General features: G+C 43.7%; 1 pseudogene; it reads right to left on the reverse strand.

The window, feature by feature from the left end:
* Positions 1 to 639: 639 nt before the first annotated feature.
* LOC133235865 (ubiquilin-4-like) lies at positions 640 to 1,545 on the reverse strand (annotated as a pseudogene).
* Between the last annotated feature and the right edge of the window lie 16,368 nt (positions 1,546 to 17,913).

Raw genomic sequence — 17,913 nt, forward strand, 5'->3', positions numbered from 1 at the left:
ACAGAAAGAACAGGTATCTTCCTTCCTCTGCAAGTCCCAATAAACCCTGGGAAAGTGACCAAAACAGGGAGTGAGGATGAAAATCACAGCCTGCTTCACCTGCCCCACCTTCAGTGTGGAAGTATAGTATTGGGTAGGCTAGACATGGGAGGGGATGGGGAAGAAAAATAAGGAAGACTTACCAAAACTAAATATGAGACAAGAAAAACTTTAGTGCTAGAGATGGAATACCCTGTCCAATAAACCAGAGAATGGTTTCTCTTTTAACTCTGCACTGCTACTGAGAAGTTTGAAGGTTGCAAAAAGATGGTTGTGGGGCAAGGAGGTGGTGCCAATCAATAAAAACTACACAAACTGTTTAAATAGCTCTGTTGCAAGCAGGGCCAGGAGAGAAGGTTCTATAAGAGGTGGAGAAGTAAAACTAGAATTCTCAGAGTTATGGGGCTGGGGCCCACACCTCTAACGTCACCCTGCTGTCTGGAGAGGACAAGGGATAAAAACAAAACAGAAGGGATGACCCACAGAGGGTCTGGTTGACAGAGGAACCAAATGCTGGCATCAAGGGAAGGGAGATGCAGGAGGACCATGGCATCAAGGGAAGGGAGATGCAGGAGGACCAGGGCTGAGAGGTTAGGAGAACTAAGAGCCCAGGAGTCTCTTGATATCTGCTTTGATGTCCTGTCCTGTGGTGATCAGGGCCTGCAGTCTGGCCTTTCATGAAGCCCATGGAGTTGAGCTGCTCCAGCTGCTGTTAAAATCTCACTTCTGGAGTTTGCACCTGTAAACTTCCACTTCCAGCCAAAAGCTGGATCATCTGCTGCATGAGTTGCTGCTGAACACTGGCGGCATCTGTTGGAGAGGATGTGACTGGCAGGGCTGGAGAGGAGGTGGGCACCTTGGGTGCAGATCCCATGTTGCTGCCTGCCAAGGATATTGGGGTCCAGGCCATCCCAGAAGAGCCAAGGCTGGATACCAGCCTGGGGGCTTCAGTCTGCAAGGTCTGAAGTCCCTGCTGGATGTGCAGCAGTCCCTGCAAGGCTCGGGGATTGGTGAGAATGGAGAGCAACTCTGGATTCTGCAGCTGCTGCAGGAACACTGGGAGCTGCAGGCAGAGCTGCTCCTGAACCTAGGGGTTCCCTGTGAAGCGTGGCACATTCACCAAAGTCAGGGTTCTGAGCAAGCATTTGCATCATGCTACGCATTTAGGGGACTGAGATCATGTTCTGCATCAGTTGGGGGTTCTCAGAGATCTGCTGACGAAGGGCCTACATTTCTGGGCTGTTGAACATCTCTGACTCCAGGCTCAGTTCAGGTCAATTGCTCAGTCGTGTCCAAATCTTTGTGACTTCATGGACTAGAGCACACTAGGCTTCCCAGTCCATCACCAACTCCTGGAGCTTACGCAAACTCATGTCCATTGAGTCAGTGATGCCATCCAACCATCTCATCCTCTGTCATCCCCTTCTCCTCTTGCCTTCAATCTTTACCAGCATCAGGGTCTTTTCAAATGAGTCAGTTATTTGCATCAGGTGGCCAAAGTATTGGAGTTTCAGCTTCAGCGTCAGTCCTTTCAGTGAATATTCAGGACTGATCTATCTCCTTTAGGATGGACTGGTTGGATCTCCTTGCAGTCCAAGGGATTCCCAAGGGACTCTTCTCCAACATCACAGTTCAAAAGCATCAGTTCTTTGGCGCTCAGCTTTCTTTATAGTCCAACTCTCACATGCATACCTGACTACTGGAAAAACTATACCTTTGACTAGACAGACCTTTGTTGGCAAAGTAATGTCCCTGATTTTTAATATGCTGTCTAGGTTGGTCATAACTTTTCTTCCAAGGAGTAAGCGTCTTTTAATTTCATGGCTGCAGTCACCATCTGAAGTGATTTTGGAGCCCCCCCAAAATATAGTCTGTCACTGTTTCCATTGTTTCCCCATCTATTTGCCAATTAGTGATGGAACCAGATGCCATTATCTTAGTTTTCTGAATGTTGACTGTTAAGCCAATTTTCTCACTCTCCTCTCTCACTTTCATTAAGAGGCTCTTTAGCTCTTCTTCACTTTCTGCCAGGCTAGCTGCATTGATCCCAAAGGGGTTGGAGACTGCTGGGTGCACTTGGATGGTCCCCAATCATCCAGTGACCTCCCCACCAGAGCCAGAGGCCGGGGGGTTGGGGGGTCAAGGTGCTCCAGGAGTTAGGGAGGGGCTCTTGTTTCTCAGTCCACAGAGGCTGGGAGGAAGAGCTGTCAGAGTTCCCAGCCAGTAAAGAAAAGGGATTGTTGCCAAACTGTTTCTGGGCAGCTGCAAACATGGGCTCCTTGATGTCCATGCACATGTGGCAGAAGGCATTACACCCTCCACTGATGCTCTCCAGATTGCTTAGAGCCTAGTCCTGCTTCTGCATCATCTTTCACATCATGGCTGGATTTCCAGTCAGCTCCATTGTCTGCATCGTAAGCTCAGGGTTGTGAGCATGTGATAAGAGCATGTGATTGTGGCTTTCAGTCTGTCTGCCCTCTGATGGACAAGGACAAGAGGCTTATGTAAGCTTCCTGATGGGAGAGACTGACTAAGGGGGAAACTGGGTCTTGTTCTGATGGGCGGGGCCATGCTCAATAAATCTTTAATCCGATTTTATGTTGATGGGTGGAACTGTGTTCCATGCTATTTCCCTGGGGCCAAACTACGGTGGAGGTAATGAAGATAATGATTCAGTTCAGTTCAGTTCAGTCATTCAGTCTTGTCCGAATCTTTGTGACCCCATGAATCATAGCATGCCAGGCCTCCCTGTCCTTCACCAACTCCCAGAGTTCACTCAAACTCATGTCCATCAAGTCGGTGATGCCATCTACCTATCTCATCCCCTGTTGTCCGCTTCTCCTCCTGCCCTCAATCCCTCCCAGCATCAGAGGCTTTTTCAATAAGTCAACTCTTCACATGAGGTGGACAAAGTATTGGAGTTTCAGCCTCAGCATCAGTCCTTGCAATGAACACTCAGGACTGATCTCCTTTAGGATGGACTGGTTGGATCTCCTTGCAGTCCAAGGGACTCTCAAGAGTCTTCTCCAACACTACAGTTCAAAAGCATCAATTCTTCAGTGCTCAGCCTTCTTCACAGTCCAACTCTCACATCCATACATGACCACTGGAAAAACCATAGCCTTGACTAGATGGACCTTTGTTGGCAAAGTAATATCTCTGCTTTTCAATATGCTATCTAGGTTGGTCATAACTTTCATTCCAAAGAGTAAATGTCTTTTAATATCATGGCTGCAATCACCATCTGCAGTGATTTTGGAGCCCCCAAAAATAAAGATAATGATGACCTCCCTCAAAAGATCCCAGGTATGTACTGCTCCACTCAGTGCTCCCAACCCTGCAGTAGGCCACCACCAACTCACATCTCTGCTGGAGACTCCCGGACACTCACAGGCAAGTCCAAGACAGTCTCCTGTGGGGTCACTGCTCTTTTCTCCTGGGTTTCTGGTGCACAGGAACCCAGCTGGTTCTGTTTGCCCTCTGCGAATTCACCCCTCCTATAATCTTGCTGGGGCTTCTCATTTGCCCTTGGATGTGGGGTTATCTCCTCACAGGCAATCCAGCACATACCGTCTTACACGGGTTTCTCTGACCTTGCATGTAGGGTATCTCCACACGGCTGGTCCAAAAAAGCACGGCTGCCGCTAATGACCTTGGGTATGGGGTATCTCCTCTCAGCCGCTCCAGTGCCATGCAGCCGAAATCAGATTGATTATATTTTTTGAAGCCAAAGATAGAGAAGCTCTATACAGTCAGCAAAAACAGGATTGGGAGCTGACTGTGGTTCAGATCATGAATCCCTTATTGCCAAATTCAGACTGAAATTGAAGAAAGCAGGGAAAACCAATAGACCATTCAAGTATGACATAATCTAATAATGGCAGAAAGTGAAGAGGAACTAAAAAGTCTCTTGATGAAAGTGAAAGTGGAGAGTGAAAAAGTTGGCTTAAAACTCAACATTCAGAAAACGAGGATCATGGCATCCGGTCCCACCACTTCATGGGAAATAGATGGGGAAACAGTGGAAATGGTGGCAGACTTTATTTTTCTGGGCTCCAAAATCACTACAGATGGTGACTGCAGCCATGAAATTAAAAGACGCTTACTCCTTAGAAGGAAAGTTATGACCAACCTAGATAGCATATTCAAAAGCAGAGACATTACTTTGCCAACAAAGGTCCATCTAGTCAAGGCTATGGTTTTTCCTGTGGTCATGTATGGATGTGACAGTTGGACTGTGAAGAAGGCTGAGCGCCAAAGAATTGATGCTTTTGAACTGTGGTGTTGGAGAAGACTCTTGAGAGTCCCTTAGACTGCAAGGAGATCCAACCAGTCCATTCTGAAGGAGATCAGCCCTGGGATTTCTTTGGAAGGAATGATGCTAAAGCTGAAACTGCAGTACTTTGGCCACCTCATGCGAAGAGTTGACTCATTAGAAAAGCCTCTGATGCTGGGAGGGATTGGGGGCAGGAGGAGAAGGGGACGACAGGATGAGATGGCTGGATGGCATCACTGATTCGATGGACATGAGTCTGAGTGAACTCCGGGAGCTGGTGATGGACAGGGAGGCCTGGCGTGCTGCGATTCATGGGGTCGCAAAGAGTCGGCTACAACTGAGCGACTGATCTGATCTGATCTGATCTGAATCCCTTATAATTATACAGTGGAAGTGAGAAATAGATTTAAGAGACTAGTTCTGATAGACAGAACGCCTGATGAACTATGGATGGAGGTTTGTGACACTGTACAGGAGACAGGGAGAAAGACCATCCCCAAGAAAAAGAAATGCAAAAAAGCAAAATGGCTGTTTGAGGAGGCCTTACAAATAGCTGTGCAAACAAGGGAAGCAAAAAGCAAAGGAAAAAAGGGAAAATATACCCATTTGAATGCAGAGTTCCAAAGAATAGAAAGGAGAGAAAAGAAAGACTTCCTCCACAATCAGTGCAAAGAAACAGAAGAAAACAATACAATGGGAAAGACTAGAGCTCTCTTCAAGGAAATTAGAGATATCAAGGAAATATTTCATGCAAAAATGGGCTCAATAAAGGACGGAAATGGTATGGACCTAACAGAAGCAGAAGATATTAAGAAGAGGTGGTAAGAATACACAGAAGAACTGTACAAAAAGATCTTCATGACCCAGATAATCACGATGATGTGATCACTCACCTTCAGCCAGACATCCTGGAGTGTGAAGTCGACTGGGCCTTAGGAAGCATCACTACGAACAAAGCTAGTGGAGGTGATGGAATTCCAGCTGAGCTATTTCAAATCCTAAAAGATGATGCTGTGAAAGTGCTGCACTCCATATGCCAGCAAATCTGGAAAACTCAGCAGTGGCCACAGGACCAGAAAAGGTGAGTTTTCATTCCAATCCCAAAGAAAGCCAATGCCCAAGAATGCTCAAACTACTGCACAATTGCACTCATCTCACATGCTAGTAAAGTAATGCTCAAAATTCTCCAAGCTAGGCTCCAACAATAAATGAATCGTGAACTTCCAGACGTTCAAGCTGGTTCTAGAAAAGGCAGAGGAACCAGAGATCAAATTCCCAACATCCACTGGATAATTGGAAAAGCAAGAGTTCCAAAAAAACATCTATTTCTGCTTTATTGACTATGCCCAAGCCTTTGACTGTGTGGATCACAACAAGCTGTAGAAAATTCTGAAAGAGATGGGATTACCAGACCACCTTACCTTCCTCTTCCAAATAGGAAAAAAAGTATGTCAAGGCTGTATATTGTCACCCTACTTATTTAACTTATATGCAGAGTACATCATGAGAAACACTGGGCTGGATGAATCACAGGATGGAATTGAGATTGCTGGGAGAAATATCAATAACCTCAGATATGCAGATGACACCACCCATAAAGCAGAAAGTGAAGAACTAAAGAGCCTCTTGACGAAAGTTAAAGAGGAGAATAAAAACGGCTTAAAACTCAGCATTCAGAAAACTAAGATCATGTCATCCGGTCCCATCACTTCATGGCAAGTAGATTGGGAAACAATGGAAATGGTGAGACTATTTTTCTGGGTTCCAAAATCATTGCAGTTGGTGACTGCAGCCATGAAATTAAAAGACTCCTTGAAAGCAAAGCCATGACCAACCTAGACATCATGTTAAAAAGCAGAGACATTACTTTGCTAACAAAGGTCCATCTAGTCAAGGCTATGGTTTTTCTAGTAGTCATGTATGGATGTGAGAGTTGGACTGTGAAGAAAGCTGAGCACCGAAGAATTGATGCTCTTGAACTGTGGTGTTCGAGAAGACTCTTGAGAGTCCCTTGGACTGCAAGGAGATCCAACCAGTCCATTCTGAAGGAGATTAGCCCTGGGATTTCTTTGGAAGGAATGATGCTAAAGCTGACACTCTAGTACTTTGGCCACCTCGTGCGAAGAGTTGACTCATTGGAAAAGCCTCTGATGCTGGGAGGGATTGGGGGCAGGAAGAAAAGGGGACGACAGAGGATGAGATGGCTGGATGGTATCACTGACTCGATGGACGTGAGTCTGAGTGAACTCCGGGAGTTGGTAATGGACAGGGAGGCCTGGTGTGCTGCAATTCATGGGGTCACAAAGAGTTGGACACGACTGAGCGACTGAACTGAACTGAACTGATGGTTCTGTATAAATTTTATGATTATTTGCTCTAATTCTGTGAAAAATGTCATGGGTAATTTGTGAAGTGAAGTTGCTCAGTCATGTCCGACTCTTTGCGACCCCATGGCCTGTAGCCTGCCAGGCTCCTACGTCCATGGGATTTTTCAGCCAAGAACACTGGAGTGGGTTGCCATTTCCTTAGAGATTGCATTAAATCTGCAGATTGCCTTGGTTAGTATGGCCATTTTAACAATATTAATTCTTCCAATCCAAGGGCATGGGATGGCTTTCCATTTCTTTGAATCATCTTTAGTTTCCTTTATTATGTAATTCTCATTATGTAAGTTTTTCAACTCCTTGGTGAGATTTATTCCTAAGTATTTTATTTTTTGATGTGTTTTTTAAAAATGGATTGTTTGTTTACATTCTCTATTTCATTGTTGGTCTACAGAAATGCAATTGATTTCTCTATGTTAGTCTTGTATACTGCTACCTTGCTGAGTGTATCAGTTCTAGAAGTTTCTGAGTGGAGTCTTTAGGGTTTTCTATACACATAGTATCATGTCATCTGCACATATGACACTGTTAAATCTCTTCCCTACCAACTTGAATACCTTTTCTTTCTTTTTCCTGTTGGATTGTTATGGCCAGGATTTCTAATATTATTCTGAAGAGAAGTGGTGAGAGTGGGTATCCTTCCCTTGTTCCATGTTTTAGCAAGAAGGCTTTCAGCTTTTTGTGGTTGAGTATTATAATGGCTGTGGGTTTGCCATGAATAGCTTTTATTATGTTGAGGTATGTTTCCTCTGTACTGACTTTGGTAAAGTTTTTTTTTTTTTTTTTTATCATGAATGGATGATGGATGTTAAATTTTACCACAGCTTTTTCTGCATCTATTGAGATGATCAAGTGGTTTGTGTCTTTATTTTTGTTGATGTGGTGTATCACATTGATTGATTTTCATATATTGAACCATCGTTTTGACCCTGGGAAGAACTCAACTTGGTCATGGTGTATGAACTTTTTTATTTGTTGCTGGATTTGGGTTTCTGTTGGTTTGTTGAGAATGTTTGCATCTATATTCACCAAAGATCCTTGCCTGTAATTTTTTTGGTAGTGTGTTTGTCTGGTTTTGCTATCAGGGTGATCGGTTTCTTCATAGAATGTCTTGTTCCCACCTCTTCAATCTTTTGGAAGAGTTTCAGAAGAATTGGTATAAGTCCTTTTTTTTCTTTTTTTAAAATATATATTTGGTTGAATATACCTGTGAAGCCATCTCAACCTGGACTTTTGTTTGTAGAAAGTTTTTGTTTTGTTTTATTACCAAATCTATTTCACTTCTACTTACTGGTCTGTTCAAGTCCTCCGTGCAGTATTGGTGGGCTCTGTGTTTCTAGAAACTGTCCACTACTTCTAAGCAGTTGAATTCATTGATGTATAATTGTTCATAGTATTCTCTTATGGTTTTTGTATTTCTACAGTATCAGTTGTGATTTCTCCTCTTTCATTTCTTAGTTTATTTGGGTTTTCTCTCTTTTCTTCCTGGTGAGCCTGGCCAGAGGTTTGTCAATTTTGTTTACCTTTTCAAAGAAACAGCTCTTAGTATTATTGACTTTTTCTATTTTTTTTTAAATCTCTACTTTATTTTCCCTCTGATCTTTATTATTTCCTTCCTTCTGCTGACTTTGGTTTTTTCTTTTTCTAATTCTTTTAGGTAGTATGTTAGGTTGTGTATTTGAACATTTTCTTACTTCTTGAAAAGGGCCTGAATCGCTATGAATTTCCAAGACTGCTTTTCATGCAGCCCATAGATTTTGTATGGTTCTGTTTTGTCATTTGTCTCGAGGTGTTTTTTAATTTTTCTTTGACTTCATCATTGACTACTTGGTTTTTAAGTAGCATGTAGTTTAGTCTGCATGTAATTGTTTCTTGTTTGCTTGTTTCTTTTTCTGTGGTTGGTTTCTAGTTGCATGTCATTGTGATCAGAAAAGATGCTTGAATACTCCTATACTCTCAAATTTGTTGAGGCTTTTTTTGTGCCCTGGTATAGCAGTACTCTATTTCTGCTTTATTGACTATGCCAAAGCCTTTGACTGTGTGGATCACAATAAACTGTGGAAAATTCTGAAAGAGATGAAAATACCAGACCACCTGATCTGCCTCTTGAGAAATTTGTATGCAGATCAGAAAGCAACAGTTAGAACTGGACATGGAACAACAGACTGGTTTCAAATAGGAAAAGGAGTTCGTCAAGGCTGTGTATTGTCACTCTGTTCATTTAACTTATATGCAGGGTACATCATGAGAAACGCTGAACTGGAAGAAACATAAGCTGGAATCAAGATTGCCAGGAGAAATATCAATAACCTCAGATATGCAGATGACACCACCCTTATGGCAGAAAGTGAAAAGGAACTCAAAAGCCTCTTGAGGAAAGTGAAAGTGGAGAGTGAAAAAGTTGGCTTAAAGCTCAATATTCAGAAAACGAAGATCATGGCATCCGGTCCCATCACTTCATGGGAAATAGATGGGGAAACAGTGGAAACAGTGTCAGACTTTATTTTTCTGGGCTCCAAAATCACTGTAGATGGTGACTGCAGCCATGAAATTAAAAGACGCTTACTCCTTGGAAGGAAAGTTATGACCAACCTAGATAGCATATTCAAAAGTAGAGACATTACTTTGCCAACAAAGGTTCGTCTAGTCAAGGCTATGGTTTTTCCTGTGGTCATGTATGGATGTGAGAGTTGGACTGTGAAGAAGGCTGAGCGCCAAAGAATTGATGCTTTTGAACTGTGGTGTTGGAGAAGACTCTTGAGAGTCCCTTAGACTGCAAGGAGATCCAACCAGTCCATTCTGAAGGAGATCAGCCCTGGGATTTTTTTGGAAGGAATGATGCCAAAGCTGAAACTCCAGTACTTTGGCCACCTCATGCGAAGAGTTGACTCACTGGAAAAGCCTCTGATGCTGGGAGGGATTGGGGGCAGGAGGAAAAGGGGATGACAGAGGATGACATGGCTGGATGGCATCACTGACTCGATGGACGTGAGTCTGAGTGAACTCTGGGAGTTGGTGATGGACAGGGAGGCCTGGTGTGCTGCAGTTCATGGGGTCACAAAGAGTTGGACACGACTGAGCGACTGATCTGATCTGATCTGATCTGATAGCAGTACGCTTGCCTGGAGAGTCCCATAGACAGAGGAGCCTGGTAGGCTGCAGTCCATGGGGTTGCCAGGGGTCGGGCATGACTGAGCCACCTCACTTTCACTTTTCACTTTCATGCATTGGCAAAGGAAATAGCAACCCACTCCAGTGTTCTTGCCTGGAGAATCCCAGGGATGCGGGAGCCTGGTGGGCTGCCATCTATGGGGTCGCACAGAGTCGGACACGACTGAAGTGACTTAGCAGCAGAAGGCAATGGCATCCCACTCCAGTACTTTTGCCTGGAAAATCCCATGCACAGAGGAGCCTGGAGGGCTGCAGTCCATGGGGTCGCTAAGAGTCAGACACGACTGAGCGACTTCACTTTCACTTTCATGAATTGGACAAGGAAATGGCAACCCACTCCAGTGTTCTTGCCTTGAGAATCCCAGGGACGGGGGAGCCTGGTGGGCTGCTGTCTATGGGGTCGCACAGAGTTGGACATGACTGAAGCGACTTAGCAGCAGCAGCAGCATGGCTAATCCTAGAGAATGTTTCGTGTGCACTTGAGAACTATGTGTACTCTTTTTCTGGATTTAATTAATGTCCTGAAAAATATCAATTGAGTTCTACCCTTTAGGATTTCTGTTGCAGTATTTTTGTTCTCAAATATCTGTCCACTGATGTGAGTGGGGTGTTAAAGTCTCCCACTATTATTGTATTCCCATCAGTTTCTCCCTTTATGTCTGTATTTGTTTTGTGTATTTGGGTGCCCCTATATTGGGTGCATATAGTCTGATGAGTGTAATATCCTCTCCTTTTATTGATCCTTGTATCATTATACAGTGCTCTTCTTTTTCTTTATAGCCTTTGCTTTAAAGTCTGTTTTTTCTGATATAATTATTGTGACCCCCACTTCCTTGTTCTGTTTGTATGAAATCTTTTTCCATCCCCTCACTTTCAATCTATGTGTGTTCTTTGTCCTGAAGTGGGTTTCTTTTAGGCAGTATTTGTAGACTTTGATTTTTTGAAAATTCAATCTGCCATACTGTGACTTTTAATTGAAGGATTTAGCCCATAGACATTTAAGGTAATTATTGACTACTTTGTATTTCTTGCCATTTTAACCCTTGTTTTCACTGGTCTTATATTTACTCTTTTTCCTTTTGTAATTTGATGATTTTCTTTTGTATTAAGCTTTCACTCTGTACATTTTGCTTTTTGTGAATGTACTGTATGGTTTTGATTGGTGGTTACCCTGTTTTTCTAGTATGTTAACCCCTTCCTATATCTGCTTGCTTTTAACTGCTAGTCATATAGGCTAAAACACATTCTAAAAAAAAAAAAATCTACATTTGCTTACTCTCATCCCCCACATTTTATGATTTTGTTGTCTTCTTTCACATCTTCATGTTCATCCTTTTGCTACTCATTGTCGTTATCACTTTTACAGAACTTTTTTGATTTTTAAAAATCTGTGTACTAACTTATTTAAATGATTTACTTTTCAATTCTGATGTTCTCTTTCCTATAGCTCTTACTTCCCTTCTATGTAGAGATGACTTTTTAGTAGTTCCTTTAGGATAGGTTTAATATTGCTGTATTCTTTTAGTTTTTGCTTATCTAAGAAATTCTTTCTCTCTCTTGTTCTAAATGATAATCTTGCTGGGTAGAGTATTCCAGGTTGTAAATTTTTCTCCTTCAGGACTTTGAGCATATCTTACCACTCTTTTCTGGCATGTAATGTTTCTATAGAGCAATCAGCTGATAACGTTATGGGGGCTTCCTTTGTCATCTTTCTTTTTTCTGCCTCTAGAATATTCTCTTTAATTTTTGCCATGTGGCACTAGTGGTAAAGTATCCTGCTACCAATGCAGGAGACATAAGAGACACAAGTTTGATCCCTGGGTCAGGAAGATCCCCTGGAGTAGAAAATGGCAACCCACTCTAGTATTCTTGCCTAGAGAATCCCTATGGACAGAGGAGGCTGGCAGGCTACAGTCCATAAGGTTGCTAAGCGTCAGATATGACTGAAGCGACTCAGCATGCATGCGTGTCTTGACGTAGATCTCCTTGTGTTTATCTTGTTTGGAATGCTCTGTGCTTCTTATATCTGGATATGTTTCCTTCTTTAATTTGAGACATTTTTAGTCATAATTTCTTCAACCTCTTCAAATACAATAAGTCCCCTACATATGAACCTTCAGGTTGGGAACTATCGGTGATGTGTGTGTTTGCACGTCCAATTACATGTTAGTTCACGTGTCTGGAGAATATGGTCACATGGATGCACCCTCTACAAGTGGTTGTGCTTTTGTGTGCTTTATCTGAGGAGGCACTGTCAGTTTTTGAAACATAGGACACAAATGTAGAACAGCACATGAAGCTTGCAGCAGCTTCCAGTGCTACCGTTTCATCCACTATGAGGAAAAAAGAGCTACCACCCAGACATCACTGAATCATTCTTTAAGAGGGTAGACAGAATTTAACCCAGCAAGGAACCAGCATGTGTGCCATCCACGTTAGGCCTGAGTGAAACCACAGCTGATAATCCTTCAGCTCTACTGTCTCCAACTTCCTCACCCTCCTCCAGTCAGTAACTCTTCTTGACTCTTCACTTGATGCCAGACCATGTATGACAGCTGTTGTAGTATAGTACTGTACTTTTCAAGGTACTGTACTATAAGATTAAAAATGTTTCTTGTTTTTTATGTATTATTTATGTGAAAAATCTTATATATTTGTGTTATATAATTATATATATCATTAACCAATTGTGTTTGTTGGGTACCTAGGCTAACTTCATTGGATTTACGAACAAATTGGACACGTGAACATGCCTTTGAAGCCGAACTTGTTTGTATGTAGGGGACTTACTATACATTTTCAATCCCCTTTTCTCCTTCTTCTGGGGTCATTATGCATATATTGGCATGTTTTATATTATCCCGTAAGTCTCATATTCTTTTTTTTCCTTTTGGCTTTCTGTCTGCTGTCCAGATTAGGTGATTTCTATTGTTCTATGTTCTAGATCACTTATTCTTCTCAATTATTAATCCTGCTTTTCAATGCCTTTAGCTCAGCTTACGTCCTGGCAAATGAATTTCCTAATTTGTCTTAGTACTTGGTTATAGTCTTTAGTTCCTTTTTATAGTAATCTACATTTTTATCAATAGCCCTTTTTAAAATTCCTTCAGTATTTTCATTATCTCCCTTGAACTTGGTGTCTATTAGACTGAAGAGAAACTGACCTTTTCCAGTCCTATGGCCACTGATGAGTTTTCCAAATTTGCTGGCATATTGAGTGCAGCACATTCACAGCATCATCTTCCAGGATTTGAAATAGCTCAACTGGAATTCCATCACCTCCACTAGCTTTGTTCGTAGTGATGCTTTCTAAGGCCCACTTGACTTCACAGTCCAGAATGTCTGGCTCTAGGTGAATGATCACACTATTGTGATTATCTGGGTCATGAAGATATTTTTTGTACAATTCTGTGTATTCTTGCCACCTCTTCTTAATATCTTCTGCTTCTGTTAGGTCCATACCATTTCTGTCCTTATTGAGCCCATCTTTGCATGAAATGTTCCCTTGATATCTCTAATTTTCTTGAAGAGATCTCTAGTCTTTCCCATTCTGTTGTTTTCCTCTATTTCTTTGCATTGATCGCTGAGAAAGGCTTTCTTATCTCTCCTTGCTATTCTTTGGAACTTTGCATTCAAATGAGTGTATCTTTCCTTTTCTCCTTTGCTTTTTGCTTCCCTTCTTTTCACAGCTATTTGTAAGGCCTTCTCAGATAGCCATTTTGCTTTTTTGCATTTCTTTTTCTTGGGGATGGTCTTGATTCCTGTATCCCATACAATGTCACGAACCTCCATCCATAGTTCATCAGGCCATCTGTCTATCAGATCTAGTCCCTTAAATCTATTTCTCACTTTCACTGTATAGTCATAAGGGATTTAAGTCATACCTGAATGGTCTAGTGGTTTTCTCCACTTTCTTCAATTTTATATGCCAACAAATTTGGAAAACTTAGCAGCGGCCACAGGCCTGGAAAAGGTGAGTTTTCATTCCAATCCCAAAGGCAATGCCAAAGAATGCTCAAACTATCGCACAATTGCACTCATCTCACACGCAGCTGCTGCTGCTAAGTCGCTTCAGTCGTGTCTGACTCTGTGCGACCCCATGGACTGCAGCCTACCAGGCTTCTCCGTCCATGGGATTCTCCAGGCAAGAACACTGGAGTGGGTTGCCATTTCCTTCTCCAGTGCATGAAAGTGGAAAGTGAAAGTGAAGTCGCTCAGTCGTGTCTGACTCTTAGCGACCCCATGGACTGCAGCCTACCAGGCTCCTCCATCCATGGGATTTTCTGGGCAACAGTACTGGAATGGAGTGCCATTGCCTTCTCCCATCTCACATGCTAGTAATACTTAAAATTCTCCAAGCCAGGCTTCAGCAATATGTGAACTGTGAACTTCCAGATGTTCAAGATGGTTTTGGAAAAGGCAGAGGAACCAGAGATCAAACTGCCAACATCTGCTGGATCATCAAAAAAGAGAGTTCCAAAAAACATATCTTTCTGCTTTATTGACTATGCCAAAGCCGTTGACTGTGTAGATCACAATAAACTGTGGAAAATTCTGAAAGAGATGGGAATACCAGACCACCTGACCTGCCTCCTGAGAAATCTGTATACAGGTCACGAAGCAACAGTTAGAACTGGACATGGAACAACAGACTGGTTCCAAATAGGAAAAGGAGTATGTCAAGGCTGTATATTGTCACCCTGCTTATTTAACTTATATGCAGAATACATCATGAGAAATGGTGGGCTGGAGGAAGCAAAAGCTGGAATCAAGATTGCCAGGAGAAATATCAATAACCTCAGATATGCAGATGATACCACCCTATGGCACAAAGTGAAGAAGAACTAAAGAGCCTCTTGATGAAAGTGAAAGAGAAGAGTCAAAAAGTTGGCTTAAAGCTCAACATTCAGAAAATGAAGATCATGGCATCCATCACTTCATGGCAAATAGATGAGGAAACAGTGGAAACAGTGGCTGTCTATTTTTCTGGGCTCCAAAATCACTGCAGATGGTGACTGCAGCCATGAAATTAAAAGACTCTTACTCCTTGGAAGGAAAGTTATGACCAACCTAGACAGAATATTAAAAACCAGAGACATTATTTTGTCAACAAAGGTCTGTCTAGTCAAGGCTATGGTTTTTCCTGTGGTCATGTATGGATGTGAGAGTTGGACTATAAAGAAAGCTGAGCTCCAAAGAATTGATGCTTTTGAACTGTGGTGCTGGAGAAGACTCTTGAGAGTCCCTTGAACTGCAAGGAGATCCAACCAGTCCATCCTAAAGGAGATCAGTCCTGGGTGTTCATGGAAGGACTGATGTTGAAGTTGAAACTCCAATACTTTGTCCACCTCGTGCGAAGAGCTGACTCATTTGAAAAGACGCTGATGCTGGGAAAGATTGAAGGCAGGAGAAGGGGACGACAGAGGACAAGATAGGTGGATGGGTTTTGGTGGACTCCGGGAGCCAGTGATGGACAGGGAGGCCTGGCGTGCTGCGGTTCACGGGGTCGCAAAGAGTCGGGCATGACTGAGCAACTGAACTGAACTGATCTGTTTCATTGTTCTTTCCGAGGAATTCTCTTGATCTTTTCATTGGGAGTGGTTCCTCTGCTTCTTAACTTTACTTATATTTCTGTTACTCTATATGAGTTTAGGAGAAACAATTACCTACTGTAGTCTTAGAATACTATTTATATGTAGGAGCATCCCTGTGTAACTTGTGAGGGTTTAATACTTATAGTGTGAGGGTTGTTTTCAGTACGAATGTCTGCCACCCCCATCCTCAGAGCGTGCTGGCCACTATCCCCATGACAGGAGGTGTAACTGGTGGTGTGATGGCCAGAGCCTCCAGTGGATCTTCACTGAGGCCTCCTCTGTGCTCTCTGGCTTCCACAGCCCTATCAAGGACAGAATCTGCTCCCCCAGTGTGGGAGGAGATGCTCCCAGATCTATTTTTGAGCTGTGGTGTGAAATAGGTGGGACTGGAATGTTCCCACTGGGAGAGTGCCACTGAGTAATCCTCCCCTGGAGTTGTTCAGCACTGAGTGTGCTCTGTTGTGTCACCTGTTGTGTGGGCTCACAAAGTACACTGTTGTTGGCTCTGCCCTTGGTCCTGCCTCTACTGTGGGAACGTTGGCAATCAGCCCTGGTGTCCCTCAGGCATTGTTTTCACAGGGCCATCAGCGCAGACCCACCGGAGTCAGGTTCCAGGACTGCAGTACTCGTGCACATGACCCACTGTGGGAGCTACCAGCAGCTCAGACCCTGGCCCAACCCAAGCCCCACATGCACGTGCCCATAAAGCCCACACTGCTAAGGCCAGACCCGTCCCAGCAGCAGTAGCACCCACTGCTTGGACCTCCTCCAGGTGCTGAATTTACAAAGCTGGTGGAGCTGTGAATCCATGACCTGCACGGCCTTGGGGGGATTTCAGTCCTGTTTCCTAAGTTGTGCAGCCCCTGGGGCTTCTCTGTGATTTCAGCCCCACCTCCATGTGGGGGCACTCTGCTGGTACCTGTTCCTAGAGCCCCCTGAGGTGGTGGCTTGTGCAGGAGCCCACCGAGACTGTAGCTGGGTGTGCACTCCCAGAACCCATGGCAGTGGGCGCTGGTGTGTGGAAAAGAGGCCATTATGGCAGCCCGCCCCTCCCCTTCCCTCACAGCGCTGGACAATGGAGGACGGGGCTTTGTTTCTACGGTGGCCCAGGCTTCTTCCACCTACACCCCTGGTTGCAGCCACACATTGCAGCCACTTCAGGAGGTCCCCACACAGCCAACTGCAGTCCTTTCCCTGGGATTGTCCTCTAAACTCCAATTCCAGCACCCAGCCCTGGCCCATAGCAGCAGATGCACCCCTCAGGTTGGGGTGGGTGTGCAGGGCAGTGGCAGGGACTGTCTATGCAGGTCTCTGTTGTCTGCTTACCACAAACTGGCTGCTGCCTTCTCCTCTGAGCCTCTGGAGCTCCCTTTTCTGTCCTGGCTGACCTCCTCACTGGCAAAGGTGCTTCCCCAGATACAGGAACATTTCCTTTCTCAGTTCCCTCCCAGGGGCACAGATCCCATCCTGCTTCCTCCTGTTTTTATTTCCTTTTGGCCTACCTAGTTGCATGATCTTTCTTGTCCTTTCAAGTGTTTGAGATCTTCTGATGGTGTTTAGGTGTTCTATGAGAGTTGTTCCATTTGCAGATGTATTTTTAAAAATTACTTATTTGGCTGTGCTGGGTCTTCATTGCTGTGCGGGCTTTTCTCTAGTTGCAGCGAGTGGGTACTACTCTAGTTATAGTACATGGGCTTCTCACTGACGTGACTTCTCTTGTTGCAGAGCAGAGACTCTAGGTGTGTGGACTTCAGTAGTTGTAGCATGTGGGCTCAGTAGCTGTGTTCTCTGGCTGTAGAGCACAGGCTCAATAGTTGTGGCTCACAGGCTTAACATCAGCATGTGGGATCTTCCCAGACCAGGGATCAAACCTGCATCTCGTGCACTGTATGTAAACGCTTAGTCACTCAGTCATGTCTGACTCTTTGCAATCTCATGGACTGCAGCCCTGCCGGGCTCCTCTGTCCATGGGGATTCTCCAGGCAAGAATACTGGAGTGGGTTGCCATGCCCTCCTCCAGGGGAGCTTCCCAACCCAGGAATGGAACCCAGGTCTCCCACATTGCAGGCGGATTCTTTACCAACTGAGCTACCAGGGAAGCCCTCATCTCCTGCATTGGCAGGCAGATTCCTTAACAAAGAGCCAGCAGAGAACCCCTGTAGATGTATTTCTGATGTATTTGCGGGAGGGAGTGAGTTCCATATCCTTCTACTCCACTATCCTGATTGGAGTCCCCACAGATTCTTAAATGCATTATTTGCTGACTTAATTTTCTCTCTATGCTTTCAGCACAAAAATTCAACACCACTATACATAAAATAGGTAAACAACAAGTACCTACTACTGTACAATGGTGGGAACTATTGACATACTGTTTCTTGTAATAATCTATAATGGAAAAGAGTCTGAAATAAAAAAATATATATACACACATAAATATAAAACTGAA

This window comes from Bos javanicus, chromosome 23, assembly GCF_032452875.1.
Source record: "Bos javanicus breed banteng chromosome 23, ARS-OSU_banteng_1.0, whole genome shotgun sequence".
Taxonomy (NCBI): domain Eukaryota; kingdom Metazoa; phylum Chordata; class Mammalia; order Artiodactyla; family Bovidae; genus Bos; species Bos javanicus.